We start from the raw sequence: 13562 nt of genomic DNA on the forward strand, positions 1-13562 counted from the left end.
TGCAAGCTGAGATAACATGCACTGCATTGATGCATTCACACAATTTCTCAGTAACCATGAGATAAAACAAAGTAGGAATATTCCTTTATCAATTTTTACAATAAACAGAAGGGTTACACAATTGCACATTGCAAAATCACACCGTATCACCTCAGCATGTCGATATAAACAGAGATACTGTGTGATTTTGCAATGTGCAATTGTGTAACCCTTCTGTTTATTGTGTACACATTTTTAATACGTTACTTGTTTCTATGCAATTTCCTACTAATAAAACTAGTTTATTATTATAGTCTAAAATTTAAGGTGGGAGTTTCCCCAACTTATTCTCTTCCACCAAACCCCCCCTCCAGTGCCACATATGGCAACTTTCAGGAAGGAAACAACGCCGTCCCTCGAAAGAACAGCGCCCCTTCTCCTTCCTCCTCCTCCGGGCCAATCAGAAAGCGCTTTGCATGTGCATTAGGGAACCGGCTGTGGCGTCGAACGGCTTTACTGCTGGTTTCCCTTGGTGGCGATGGCAGCGGCGGCACTCGACAGCCGATCCGTAAATCGGCTGGGGTGCCAACATTGTGAGCTCCCTGGAAAGGTAAGTGTCCATATATTAAAAGTCAGCAGCTACAGTATTTGTAGCTGCTGACAATTTTCTTTCCCCCAGGCTGGAACTCCTCTAAGTACATGTTTACTTTAAATTTAAATTTCCATTAAATGGGGGTGGGGGGGAGAATACCTTTCTTCTATAGGTTATATAGGGATGTGGTCCTATGTACCAGATATAAACCTTAAATTTATGATACAAAATTAACGGGTGCAAATCGCACTGCAAAGAATGGCATGTGATTTGAACAGGAATGCGGTGCAATTCCTATCCGAATCGTATGCGCTTTTCCCCACCACTCTTGTGTGAACCCAGGCTTGTCATAGTGATTTCAGCCTGGTTTCACACAGGAGCATTACGGGAATCGGAGAGAAATGGATGCAAATCGCACTGCAAATAATCGGTTTCGATATCATTTTCACGAGTATGAGTACTTGTGAAAATACCCGGTATCAGCACCAAAACCATTATCGATGCATCCCTACAGATAACCTTTTCCAAAGTACCGTATATACCAGAGAATAAGCCAACCTGAATATAAGCCGAGGCACCTCATTTTACCACAAAAAACTGGGAAACCTTATTGACTTGAGTATAAGCCTAGGGCAGCGATGGCAAACATTGGCACCCCAGATCTTTTGGAACTATATTTCCCATGATGCTCAAGCACTCTGCAGTGTAGTGGAGCATCATGGGAAATGTAGTTCCAAAACATCTGTGGTGCCAAGGTTCGCCATCACTGGCCTAGGGTATCCATCTGCATGCCTCACTTTGCCTCACTGTGTCCATGTACATGCCTCACTGTGCCCATGTACATGCCTCACTGTGCCCATGCCTCACTGTGTCCATGACTAGGCTGACGTTTAACCTGGGAGTCTATGGAAGGGGTGCCCAGCTTTGAAACATCAGTGCTCCCCAGCCGTAGGTCTCCCAGACAACAAACTTTGCACACTTGAAGAGGAGAGATAAGGCTACATGTGTGCCAAGTTCCAGGTCCAGGGGACCTACGACCGGCCGGTTCCGGGTCCGCAAATTTACCGAAGAAATTATCATTTACCATTGGAGTCTATGGAAGGGATGCCGGCTTTGAAAAATCGGTGCTCCCCAGCCGTAGGTCCTCCAGACAACAAACTTTGCACACTTGTAGAGGAAGAGTGGGGCTATAAGTGTGCCAAGTTTGTGATCCAGTACCGGGTCCCCAAAGTCTGGGAGATCAGGCGCAAAAAGGTGACTTGAGTATAAGCCGAGGGGGGCATTTTCAGCACCAAAAAATGTACTGAAAAACTTGGCTAATACTCGAGTATATACGCTATATCATATCTTTATTCAATGCAGAAAATGCAAGATTGGTGAAAATCTGCTAAATTATAAAATTTCAGCCAAGCCCAATATCCCTCTATGAGAGGATTATGGAGGGTTCACGTTGTCGCTGGCTTCTGGATTTTATCAGGGATGCCAGTAGTGAGATCTTCATGCAGGGGTTAAATGCCCCCTGTATCCGGTCACCGAGCATCACTCTCATTCTCTGCTTTCTCCATAACATTACAATGGCAGAGGACAGCAAGGGACCCTCATAGGGAGCAGTTACTAGCACTAGAACGGCTCTAATATCAGCCTTATGTAGCACTGTTGCTGTGCTGAATTGGAGCATCAAGGCAAAGTCAAAGCCGCACTAGAAAACAGCAGCTGGGGATGCTTTAATCTGATTATCTGCTGACCAATAAAGACAGTTCTCATCAAACACATGTCAATAAATAAGGATTACCAACATGCATTAGAAACATAACCAAAAGGGGACAGAGATTCATATACAGTGTGAGTTAGAAACCTGCTGGAATCAACACACCTATTTCACATTCATACCGTTGATCTGACGATATGGTTCCGGCTATCGAGATGGTTCCTGTAAGGACTGCGCCGGCGCAATCCTTGCCGACGGAAATCTCTGAACCTCGGCCGGCATCCAGGGTGACGTGGAATTTGAGGAAAGTGGCCAGTCGGCCTCACTTCGCTCGGCCTCCTGGCTCTTTTTTTAACATCCTCCAATCCATGGGGATGTTAAGGAATGAGCCTGGATGCCGGCCGAGGTTCGGAGATTTCCGTCGGCAAGGATTGCGCCTGCGCAGTCCTTACAGGAACCATCTCGATAGGGGAACCTTAACGACAAGTCACCGGCATTAGCAAGTAATATACAGCTGGACATGGACAAGGTTTTTTTGCACCACCACCCCCAGCCCCATCCCCCCCTCCTAACAATCAAGCATTTCCATGCCCTGCCATTGTCATCAATAAGGTCTGCAATGCATGTTGACACTGAAAAAACAGTCAATGCTCATCAGTGCATGACACAGATATGAACTGGCACCAATGACAGCAACGGCTAACCCGTGTACATGTACTGGCCTGTGTTAAAATGCATACGTGTGAATGGGCTCTTAGGATATAATTTTTTTTTAAAGAGCGGTGTCCCTCCGGAGCTTTTCGCCCTTTTCTCGCCCTTAGGACATCACATTACAATGGGTTTCATCGTGACAGGACGTGAAGAATAAGCTCCTCAAAGGGTTTGCAGACAATAATACCATCTGACAGATTCTAGAGCTTTGCCACTCAACTAGAAAGTGATTTTGTTTTATTGCCATTTGTGTCTCCATAGGAGGGAATTCTTTTTACTTTCTGTACCAGTGACCGCACAGGAAGTGAGAGCAAACCCATCCCCCTCCTCCCCTCTTACACACGCAATACAAAAACAGAGAAAGAAAAAACATTTGTCTGGAGAAGGGCTTTAACCACTTAAGCCCCGGACCATATTGCTGCCTAAAGACCCAAGGGGTTTTTACAGTTCGGGACTGCGTCGCTTTAACAGACAATTGCGCGGTTGTGCGACGTGGCTCCCAAACAAAATTGGCGTCCTTTTTTCCCCACAAATAGAGCTTTCTTTTGGTGGTATTTGATCACCTCTGCGGTTTTTATTTTTTGCGCTATAAACAAAAATAGAGCGACAATTTTGAAAAAAATGCAATATTTTTTACTTTTTGCTGTAATAATATCCCCCAAAAACATATATAATTTTTTTTTTCCTCAGTTTAGGCCGATACGTATTCTTCTACTTATTTTTGGTAAAAAAAAAATAAAAAAAAAATCGCAATAATCGTTTATCGGTTGGTTTGCGCAAAATTTATAGCGTTTACAAAATAGGGGATATTTTTTTTGCATTTTTATTTTTTTTATTTTTTTTTACTACTAATGGCGGCGATCATCGATTTTTTTCGTGACTGCGACATTATGGCGGACACTTCGGACAATTGAAAATTACAGTTGCAGTTTGGGAGTTAAACACAGGGGGCGCTGTAGGATTTAGTGTTCACTTTGTGTGTGTTTACTAGTGTAGGGGGGTGTGGCTGTAGGAATGACATCATCGATCGGGTCTTCCCTATAAAGGGAATCACCCGATCGATGCGCCGCCACAGTGAAGCACGGGGAAGCCATGTTTACACACGACTCTCCCCGTTCTTCAGCTACGGGGAGCGATCGCGACGGAGCGGCTAAAAACAAATAGCCGCGCCGTCGTCCCGGATCGCTCCCCGAGCGGACCCGACCTCCGCATGTACCGGGGGGGGGTCCCGATCGGACCCCCCACCCACGTCTAGCAGAGGACGTACAGGTACGTACATGTGCCTGTCCGTGCCATTCTGCCGACGTATATGTACATGAGGAGGTCGGGAAGTGGTTAACCACTGCCTTTTCTGGTACTTTAAAAGGGGTTGTAAAGACAAAAATATTTTCCTCTTAAATTAAAGTCAGACAGTAGCTGATAAAGTAAAAAGTAATGTTTTGCATTATAACTAGTTTGATACCTGTAGAAATCGAGCTGTTTTAATCACTTTTGTCACTCCTGAATCATTATTCTCACTGACTTCCTGGTTTGCGGTGCGCATTCATTCTTGCTACTTTACTGCCTAATGGGAATTTACAGTTCCCATTAGGCTTAGCCTCCATGCCTGTGAGGGATAAGAGAGCATCTTCACGCAGGGCTGTAGTCATAGAGAGGGGGTGAGCACATTCTGCTTTCCACCATGCAAAACGGCTCAGATGCTGGTGGAAAGCAAGAAGAGGAGAGACAGGAAATTACATTTTCAAACCTGGATTACTGTATTTTGGAGGTCAAAAGGAAAAACTAGGTAAGTGATATTTAAATGCTCTAGCTTACAGCAATCAATTGATTGCTATAAACTCTTTACCTAGATTGGTGTTGCGGGGTGTCAGTCTGACACCCTGCAACAACGATCGCCGCAATGCGCGCCCAGCGGCTCAATATCCTGAGGACGTCATATGACGTCCACTCAGGATATTGAAACCACTTTGCCGACGTCTTTTTGCATAAGGCGGGTGGCAAGTGGTTAATATGGGTGCACCCAGAGCATATTTAGCATTATACTGTAAATCTAATCCATGCTACTTTAGTATCCACTTTGTAAACTGTTGCATGCTCAAAAGCTCTTTTCTACCTTAATGTAGAAGCCCCTTCTTATCCTGTACTCATAGTACATTCCATTCTATCCTGCCTTCGGCTGGCAACGCAGCCCCCTTGCTATGTTCCCGAATAATGAAACCAAACTAATAAAAGCAGAGCTCAGCTCTATAAATTACAACTCTGCTCTTAATTTAGCTTGTAGGTTTCTCCCTCCCGAACATTCACTGGAAATCCTATTTCTGGTTTATATTTACACACATGGTTTTTAAATCCATTCTCAGGACCTGGCAATGGGATGAGTAAAGTAAAAAAAAAAAAAAAAAATTTTTTTAAATGTACATGAAGCAGAATGCAATGATTTGCAAATCTCATCAACCCATATTTTATTCACAAGAGAAAATAGAAAACATATCCAATGTTGAAGCAGAGAAATTGGACCATTTTAAGACAAACCGGGTAATTAATAGCAACAGGTCTCAAAAAAGTTGTCAGGGCAACAAAAAGCCTGACAAAGTAAGTGATACTAACAAGGAAGAGCTGGAAGAACATTTTGCCACTAATTAGGTTAATTGGCAACAGGTCAGCATGATTAGGTATAAAAAGAGCATCTTAGAGAGTCAGGCCGGGTTCACACTGGTACGACAAACACTCCGACATTAGGCGCTAATGTCGCATGATGTATGAAAGTCAATGTTTCCCTATGAGAACCGTCTTAACTGGTCCGACACAAGTCGGTCCCACTTTGAAGTCGGATCAAAGTAGGATCCTTGTCCTAACCATCCGACTTGTGACTTGTGGCATCCGACATGGTGATTACAGAAGCAGTTGAGGCTGGGTTCACACTACTTTCATCCTACTTTGCTCTGCTACATTGGTCCTACATCCATCCTACTTTCATGAACAGGATACTACTTTGGTCCGACTTCAATGATATTCAATGGGCTGAAGTAGGATCAATGTAGGACCAAAGTAGTACAGGGAGCATTTTCAAAGTCGGACCGACTTGTGTAGGACCAGTTAAGACGGCTCTCATAGGGAAACATTGATTTTCACACGTCATGCTACATGAGGCTCCCAATGTAGGACCGTTTGTAAGACAAGTGTGAACCCAGCATAAAGGAATTTATCTCACACTGGGATTGTTTTGATTGGTCAAAGAACAAGTCAGACTACACAAAGTCAGATCAAGTAGTATCCTGTTGGATGGATGTCGGACCGATGTAGGACCGGTGTAGGACCGGTGTAGGAGCAATGTCGCAGAGCAAAGTAGGATGAAAGTTGTATGACTCATGTTGTGCCAGTGTGAACCCAGCCTCAAAGTGTCTCAGAAGTTAAAGGGGTTGTAAAGGTAAAAATTGTTTTCCCCAAATAGCTTCCTTTATCTTCGTGCAGTTCTCCTACACTTACCTCATCCTTCCATTTTGCTTTTAAATGTCCTTATTTCTTCTGAGAAATCCTCACTTCCTGTTCTTCTGTCTAACTCCACACAGTAATGCAAGGCTTTCTTCCTGGTGTTGAGAAAGCCTCTTGAGGGGGCGAGCAGGAGTGTCAGGACACTCTCTACTTCGCAGAAAGACAAAGGAGCTGTGTGTTAGTGGGCGTCCTGACACTCCTGCTCACCCCCCATCCCCTCAAGAGGCATTCTCCACACCAGGGAGAAAGCCTTGCATTACTGTATGGAGTTACAGACAGAAGAACAGGAAGTGAGGATTTCTCGGAAGAAATAAGGACATTTAAAAGCAAAATCAAAGGATGAGGTAAGTGAAGGATTGCACTAAGGTAAAGGAAGCTATTTTTTAGGGAAAACATTTTTGACCTTTACAACCCATTTAAGGAGACAGAGGTTCACCAATTTGTGAAAAACTGCATCTAAAAATTGTTGACTAATTTCAGAATAAAATGTTCCTCAATGTAAAATTGCAAAAACTTTAAATATATCATCTACAGTACATATGAAAAGATTGCAAGAATCTGGAGAAATCTTTGTGCGCAAGGGACAAGGCCGATACGCAATATTGGATGCCCATGATCTTTGAGCACGGCATTAAAAACGGGCATGATTCTGTGATGGGCATCACTGCATGGGCTCAGGAATACTTCCAAATATCACTGTCTAAACACAGACATCCAAAAATGCAAGGTAAAGCTCAGTCATACAAAGAAGCCATATCTGAAAATGATCCAGAAACGCCGCCATCTTCTCCTGGCCAATGCTCATTTAAACGGTCTGTTCTGTGGTCAGACTAATCAAAACGTTACATTCTTTTTGGCAACCATGGGTGCCGTATCCTCCGGAGTAAAGAGGAGAGGGAACTTCTGGCTTGTTATCAGCACTCAAAAGTCTGCATCTCTGATGATATAGGACTGCATTAGTGCATATGGAATGGACAGCTTGCACATCTGGAAAGGCACCATCAATGCTGAAAGATACATACAGGATTTAGAGCAGCATACGCTCCTGTCCAGGCAACATCTTTTCCAAGTATGGTCTTGCGTATCTCAGCAGTACAATTCTAAACCGCATACTGTCTCTATGACAACTGCATGGCTTCGTAGTAGAAGAGTCCGGGTGCTTTGCTGACCTGCCTGCAGTCCAGACCTTTCACCAATTGAAAATATTAGGCCAGTCTTGAAATGAAAAATATGAGAAAGACGACCCAGGACTGTTAAGCAGTTAAATTCTATATCAGTCAAGAAAGGGACAACATTCCTCACCCAATACCCTAACAATTGGTCACATTTACAAAGTATTGTTAAAGGAAGACGGAATGCTACACCGTGGTAAACATGGCCCTATCACAATTGTTTTTAGATGTGCTGCTGCCATCAATTTCAAAATGATCTAATTTTTTTTTTTCTTAAAATGGTACATTTTCTTAGTTTAAACATTTGATATGTTTTGTATTTCCTATTGTGAATAAAACACGAGTTTATGAGATTTGCAGATCATTGTATTCAGTTTTCATGTAGATGTTACATAGCATTCCATGCTATGGGGGGTGATAAAAGTGCAGCTCAGCCACGTACGTCCCCCCAAACAGCCAGAGGCCAGCAAGAGCTGAATTTTATTGCAAAAGTCAAGATCTACACGCTTGATAGCCCCATGTGAACATACCAGTAGGCATCTAAAGGTGGGTTCCTTCACAAGGCACAGGTGAACTGGCATATCAAATTAAGTGGCATTGCTTAACCACTTACATACAGGGCACTTATACACCTTCCTGCCCAGACCAATTTTTAGCTTTCAGCGCTGTTGCACTTTGAATGACAATTACACGGTCGTGCTGCACTGTACCCAAACTAAATGTTTATCATTTTGTACCCACAAATAGAGCTTTCTTTTGGTGGTATTTGATCACCTCTGGGATATTTATTTTCTGCAAAAAAAAAAAAAAAAAATGACCGAAAATTTAGAAAAAAAGATTTTTTTTTTTTTTAAAGTGTATTTTGTGCGTGTACTCGAGAGAGGAGCCGGACTGCAGGAGTTGGGAGTAGGCCTCCCCCAGAGGCAATCTGCCACCTTTCTCCATGCCCCGGGTGGCAATGGCAGGTGTGTGAGGGGGTCCTCCCACACAGCCCGCCCTACCTGCTCTGCTTTGAAGCCCAACGGGGCAGAGGGACTCCCTATAAGGGAGTGAGAGGATCTAGCCCGCTCAACCATCCCCGTTAGTCCTTCGCCTCTCTTTTTAGAGACCGTGTGGTCAAAGTGCGTGATGTTAACCCAATTTCGAGTGCGTGTAAGTGTGGTGGTTTTTGTGGGAGGGGGGTGGGCGTACTAAGCGCAGGCTTACCTCGCATAGCACACCCACCGGGAGCCGGGCTGAGACCACCAAACTCAATTCACATGTAGCCGAGACCAGGATCCGAACCCCTAGCTGCAGAGGTGAATGGCTTGTCAGCGCAGTGCCAATCGCGTTGAGCCACCGCAGCTCCCGAAAAAAAAAAAAAAAAAAGTTTTTTGTTTCTGTTATAAAACATTGTAAATAAAATGTTTTCTCCTTCACTGATGGTACTGCACTGACAAGCACTGATAAGGCGGCACTCATGTGGTGGCACTGATAGGCGGCACGGATAGGTGGCACAGATGGGCTTGGATAAACGGCAACGATGGGCACGCATAGGCGGCAACGATGGGCACGCATAGGCGGCAACGATGGGCACGCATAGGCGGCAACGATGGGCACGCATAGGCGGCAACGATGGGCACGCATAGGCGGCAACGATGGGCACGCATAGGCGGCAACGATGGGCACGCATAGGCGGCAACGATGGGCACGCATAGGCGGCAACGATGGGCACTATCGTATGTGTTGTACTAATGGATGCCAATCAGTGATGCCCATTGTGGGCACTGATTGGCATCCATTGCGGCACTGATTGGCATCCATTTTTTGTGTCCTTCTCATCCCTGGTGGTCTAGGGTGGCACACTTTTTTTTTTAATCCCTGGTTGTCCAGTGGGCATCCCTGGTGGTGCAGTGGGCATCCTCGGGGGGGGGGGGGCTGTGCTGATAATCGATCAGCACAAACCCCCCCCCCGTCACAGGAGCAGCCGAACGGCTCTCCTCTACTCGCGTCTGATAGACGCGAGTGAGGAAAAGCCGATTACCGGCTTTTCCTATTTACATCGTGATCAGCCGTGATTGGACACGGCTGATCACGTGGTAAAGGGTTTCCGTGAGAGACTCTTTACCTTGATCGGTGTTGCGGGGTGTCAGACTGACACCCTGCAACAACGATCGCCGTGATGCGCGCCCCCGGGGGTGCGCAGCGGCTCAAAATCCTGAGGACGTCATATGACGTCCAGTCAGGATTCTACAACCACTTTGCCGACGTCAATTTGTCATTGGCGGGCGGCAAGTGGTTAAATTAAATCTTGTTTTGTCACAACAGTATTAATCTTGCCTGAAGTTGTAGTTATGGGTAGTGAAATATTAACTGGCATCCTTAAAGGGTTACTAAATCAACAGTAAAATCAGTCTGTATATGCACTAAAGCATGTTTGTTATACTCGCTGTGGAACCGAAGCGGTTAATCCTCTGCATTGTGTAAAAAGGCTGTTTGTGCCTGTCTTCCCTGATCCTCTTCTTCTTCCACAGTCCCCAAACCATTTACAGATACTACGAACTAGCGGACAAGCTGAACATACTCAGTTTGGTTTGTATTGCTAGAGAGTGATTTTTGGGGGGGGGGGGGGGGAGTGCATGTGATCAGCACAAGGCCAATCAGCACTGTCCAGACAGGGGGTCAGGGATCCTGCAGCCTCATAGAACAACCATGGGAGAATGAATACTCCTCATACAAGCTTTAACCGGACACCGATAGAAGTCACAAGACTGCTATGTACTGCTAATGAAGAAAGGTATTTAGCCATTTATAATTTACCAAAACTATTACATTTCCATGTTCTGTGTACTGTAGGAATACAATAGGAGAGGTAACTGTCAGCGCAGATGCAAAGTACATATATGGGTAGGAGTATGGTGATTAGTCCATTGGAAATAGTAGTAACAGGCAGTTCAATGGTTAAAAATGCAGGTGATGTGGCTGTTCAATGGCGGCTGCTGTCCTCAGAGAGCTGACTCTGTGGTAAACAAAAAAGGGGTAGAGAAAGGAAGCGCCACCTAAGTGCAGTATTAAAGAGGTTCTTTTAATGACACATTGTAAAAAACACACTTACAAGAAGGTAAGGAAAGAAGGCTCATCTGTAACATCCTGTAGTCCTCGTCCCGGATCCATGGGCTGCTTTAGAAGTGAAGAAAGCAGATTGTGTGGAGTCTTCAGGCCTGTCCTGTGGCCTTCAGGATGTAGTCTGTTCCAGCCCCACAGGTCACGTGACAGGTCACGTGATTACTTCCCAGGAACACTTCCGGGAGGAGGGTCAAACGGGGAGAACAAAGGCTGATTGGGCTACGCGCTCGAAGCCACTGCTCCTTCTATCATAGAAGGAGCAGTGGCTTCGAGCGCGTAGCCCAATCAGCCTTTGTTCTCCCCGTTTGACCCTCCTCCCGGAAGTGTTCCTGGGAAGTAATCACGTGACCTGTCACGTGACCTGTGGGGCTGGAACAGACTACATCCTGAAGGCCACAGGACAGGCCTGAAGACTCCACACAATCTGCTTTCTTCACTTCTAAAGCAGCCCATGGATCCGGGACGAGGACTACAGGATGTTACAGATGAGCCTTCTTTCCTTACCTTCTTGTAAGTGTGTTTTTTACAATGTGTCATTAAAAGAACCTCTTTAATACTGCACTTAGGTGGCGCTTCCTTTCTCTACCCCTTTTTTGTGTACTGTAGGAGACCAGATATAATAAATGCAGGGTCCTGGGTTTACTAACACTTTCCTAGCTTGGCCTTATAGAGCCATGTCACACTAGTGATTTTTTTGGCAGTGATTTGCAGCAACAGAATGGTGCTCCTTAGCGTTTCCCTTCATAGGAAAAAAATAACTACAGTGAATGGCGTAGACATTCCAATCGGTATGTCGTAGAGTCCCTGAGCAATTGACTTAATGCAGCATTTAGAACTAGCTTCAGAAGCTGCTCATGTTATCCGTTGCCACATACAATGTCCATGGCACACCAGCAAGCTGAAGCTGCATAGATAAGCTTTGTAGTCACTGACGGCAGTAACTCTGTAGCCAGCTAGAAATCCCCGGAGGAAATAAACAGCTGCTACAAATCTCTGCCACAAAGTTGCTGATGTGACATGGTCCTCTCATCATCCATAACCGATGTTGAGATTCGGATGTTCTGCACACAAACTGCAATTTTAAAATGGAACAATCATCTTCGGTGTTCACTGCAATGTAGCAATGCAAACATCGCCCCTTAGAACAGGGGATTAGTGTAATAGCATGTACACTTGTATTGTTCAGCAGTAAATTGCTGGGAAGTTTGGCATGGGTATAAAAACAAAAACACAGATTTATTTTAATAGTTTTTCCATTTTAACTAGAACAACCACCAGTTTTATTAAAGGGGTATTTCAGTCATTTTTTATGTTTATTAAAAGTCAGCAGCTACAAAAAGTGTAGCTGCTGGCCTTTAATAAACATACACTCACCTGCTCCACGTTCCAGAGACGCGCCGGCCGGGGCTCCGCTCACCCCCCCATCTTCATTCCAAGTGTGGGCACCCGGCCGTGACAGCTTTCGGCTTCACGGCCAGGCACCCACTGCACATGCGCGAGCGGCGCTGCGCTATCCAATTGGACAGGTGATCGCCTGGGACCTGTCACGTGTCCCAGGTGATCGCCTACAGGGAGGGGCTGCAGAAAGGCGATTAGACTATTCGCCTTAGCAGCCCCTCGGCGGAAGGAGGAAGTGGGACAGGAAGTTCCACTCCTCCTGAAGCCCCCACTTCCCCCCCCCCCAAAAAAAATTACATGCCAAATGTGGCATGTAAGGGGGCGAGGAGTGGATTAAGCGGAAGTTCCACTTTTGGGTAAACTCCGCTTTAAAACCTTTTCGTCTGAGTGTTTAAAGTTGGGCATTTAAGTGGTTTGTCCATCCAATGTTGATAACTAGGAGGTGCCAAAACCAAAAATATAGGATGCACTTGGCCAAAAACCAAAAATGCCAGTTTTTAAAAAATATATTTTTTTATATATAACTGTATTATATAAAACTTTTTGGTATGAACTTAAATTAATATTTATTTATTGTCAGGCATTATTGGCAACTTTAGTGCAAGAAAAGTTCTAGAAGAATTAATCCCTTTAAAAATTCTATGTATGTTTTCACACTGGTCCGTTGCGCTTCCATTGTGGTGGTAAAAATCCTGCTTGCTGCATTTTTGGTCACTTAACTGCTTACCGACCAGCGCACGCAGATATATACGACGGCAGAATGGCACGGACAGGCAGAAGGACGTATATATACCGGCATTGTGGATGTGCGTGCGCCGAGAGCTCCATCACTCCAAACGCGGGTCCCTCCTTCCTTATGAGCGCCCCCCACAGCAAGCAGCTTGCTATGGTGGCACCCAAGCAAAGTCACTGCTCTGTGTGTCCATTCAGGCATGAAGCTGGGATTTGGCCCCACCTCTTCTCTCTTCTGATTGGCTAACTGACTTTGATTGACAGCAGTGAGAGCCAATAAGCACTGCTGCTGTGTCTCAGCAAACCTCAAGGCACCCACCGAAGAAACCTCAAGGCACCCACCGAAGAAACCTCAAGGCACCCCCCCGAAGAACCCTCAAGGCACCCCCCGAAGAACCCTCAAGGCACCCCCCGAAGAACCCTCAAGGCACCCCCCGAAGAAACCTCAAGGCACCCCCCCGAAGAAACCTCAAGGCACCCCCCGAAGAAACCTCAAGGCACCCCCCGAAGAAACCTCAAGGCACCCTGGTTGAAATAGGCTGCCCTGGCAAAGTAGGAGATATTGAAATGTAATAACTTTTGTAGGACAGTGTTGACCATAATAACCAACCAGTTGACTTCTTTTGCATCAGTCTGGTGACCATGGGCACCCTGGCCCTGTATATGTATTGCA

At 45.4% G+C, this 13562-nt stretch overlaps 1 protein-coding gene across 1 annotated transcript in view; it reads right to left on the reverse strand.

Moving 5' to 3' along the window:
- Positions 1 to 13562, reverse strand: part of BRF1 (BRF1 RNA polymerase III transcription initiation factor subunit) — a 437396-nt gene that overhangs the window by 242549 nt on the left and 181285 nt on the right. The window lies entirely within an intron of this gene.

Source organism: Rana temporaria, chromosome 13 (genome assembly GCF_905171775.1).
Source record: "Rana temporaria chromosome 13, aRanTem1.1, whole genome shotgun sequence".
In the NCBI taxonomy this organism is placed as follows: domain Eukaryota; kingdom Metazoa; phylum Chordata; class Amphibia; order Anura; family Ranidae; genus Rana; species Rana temporaria.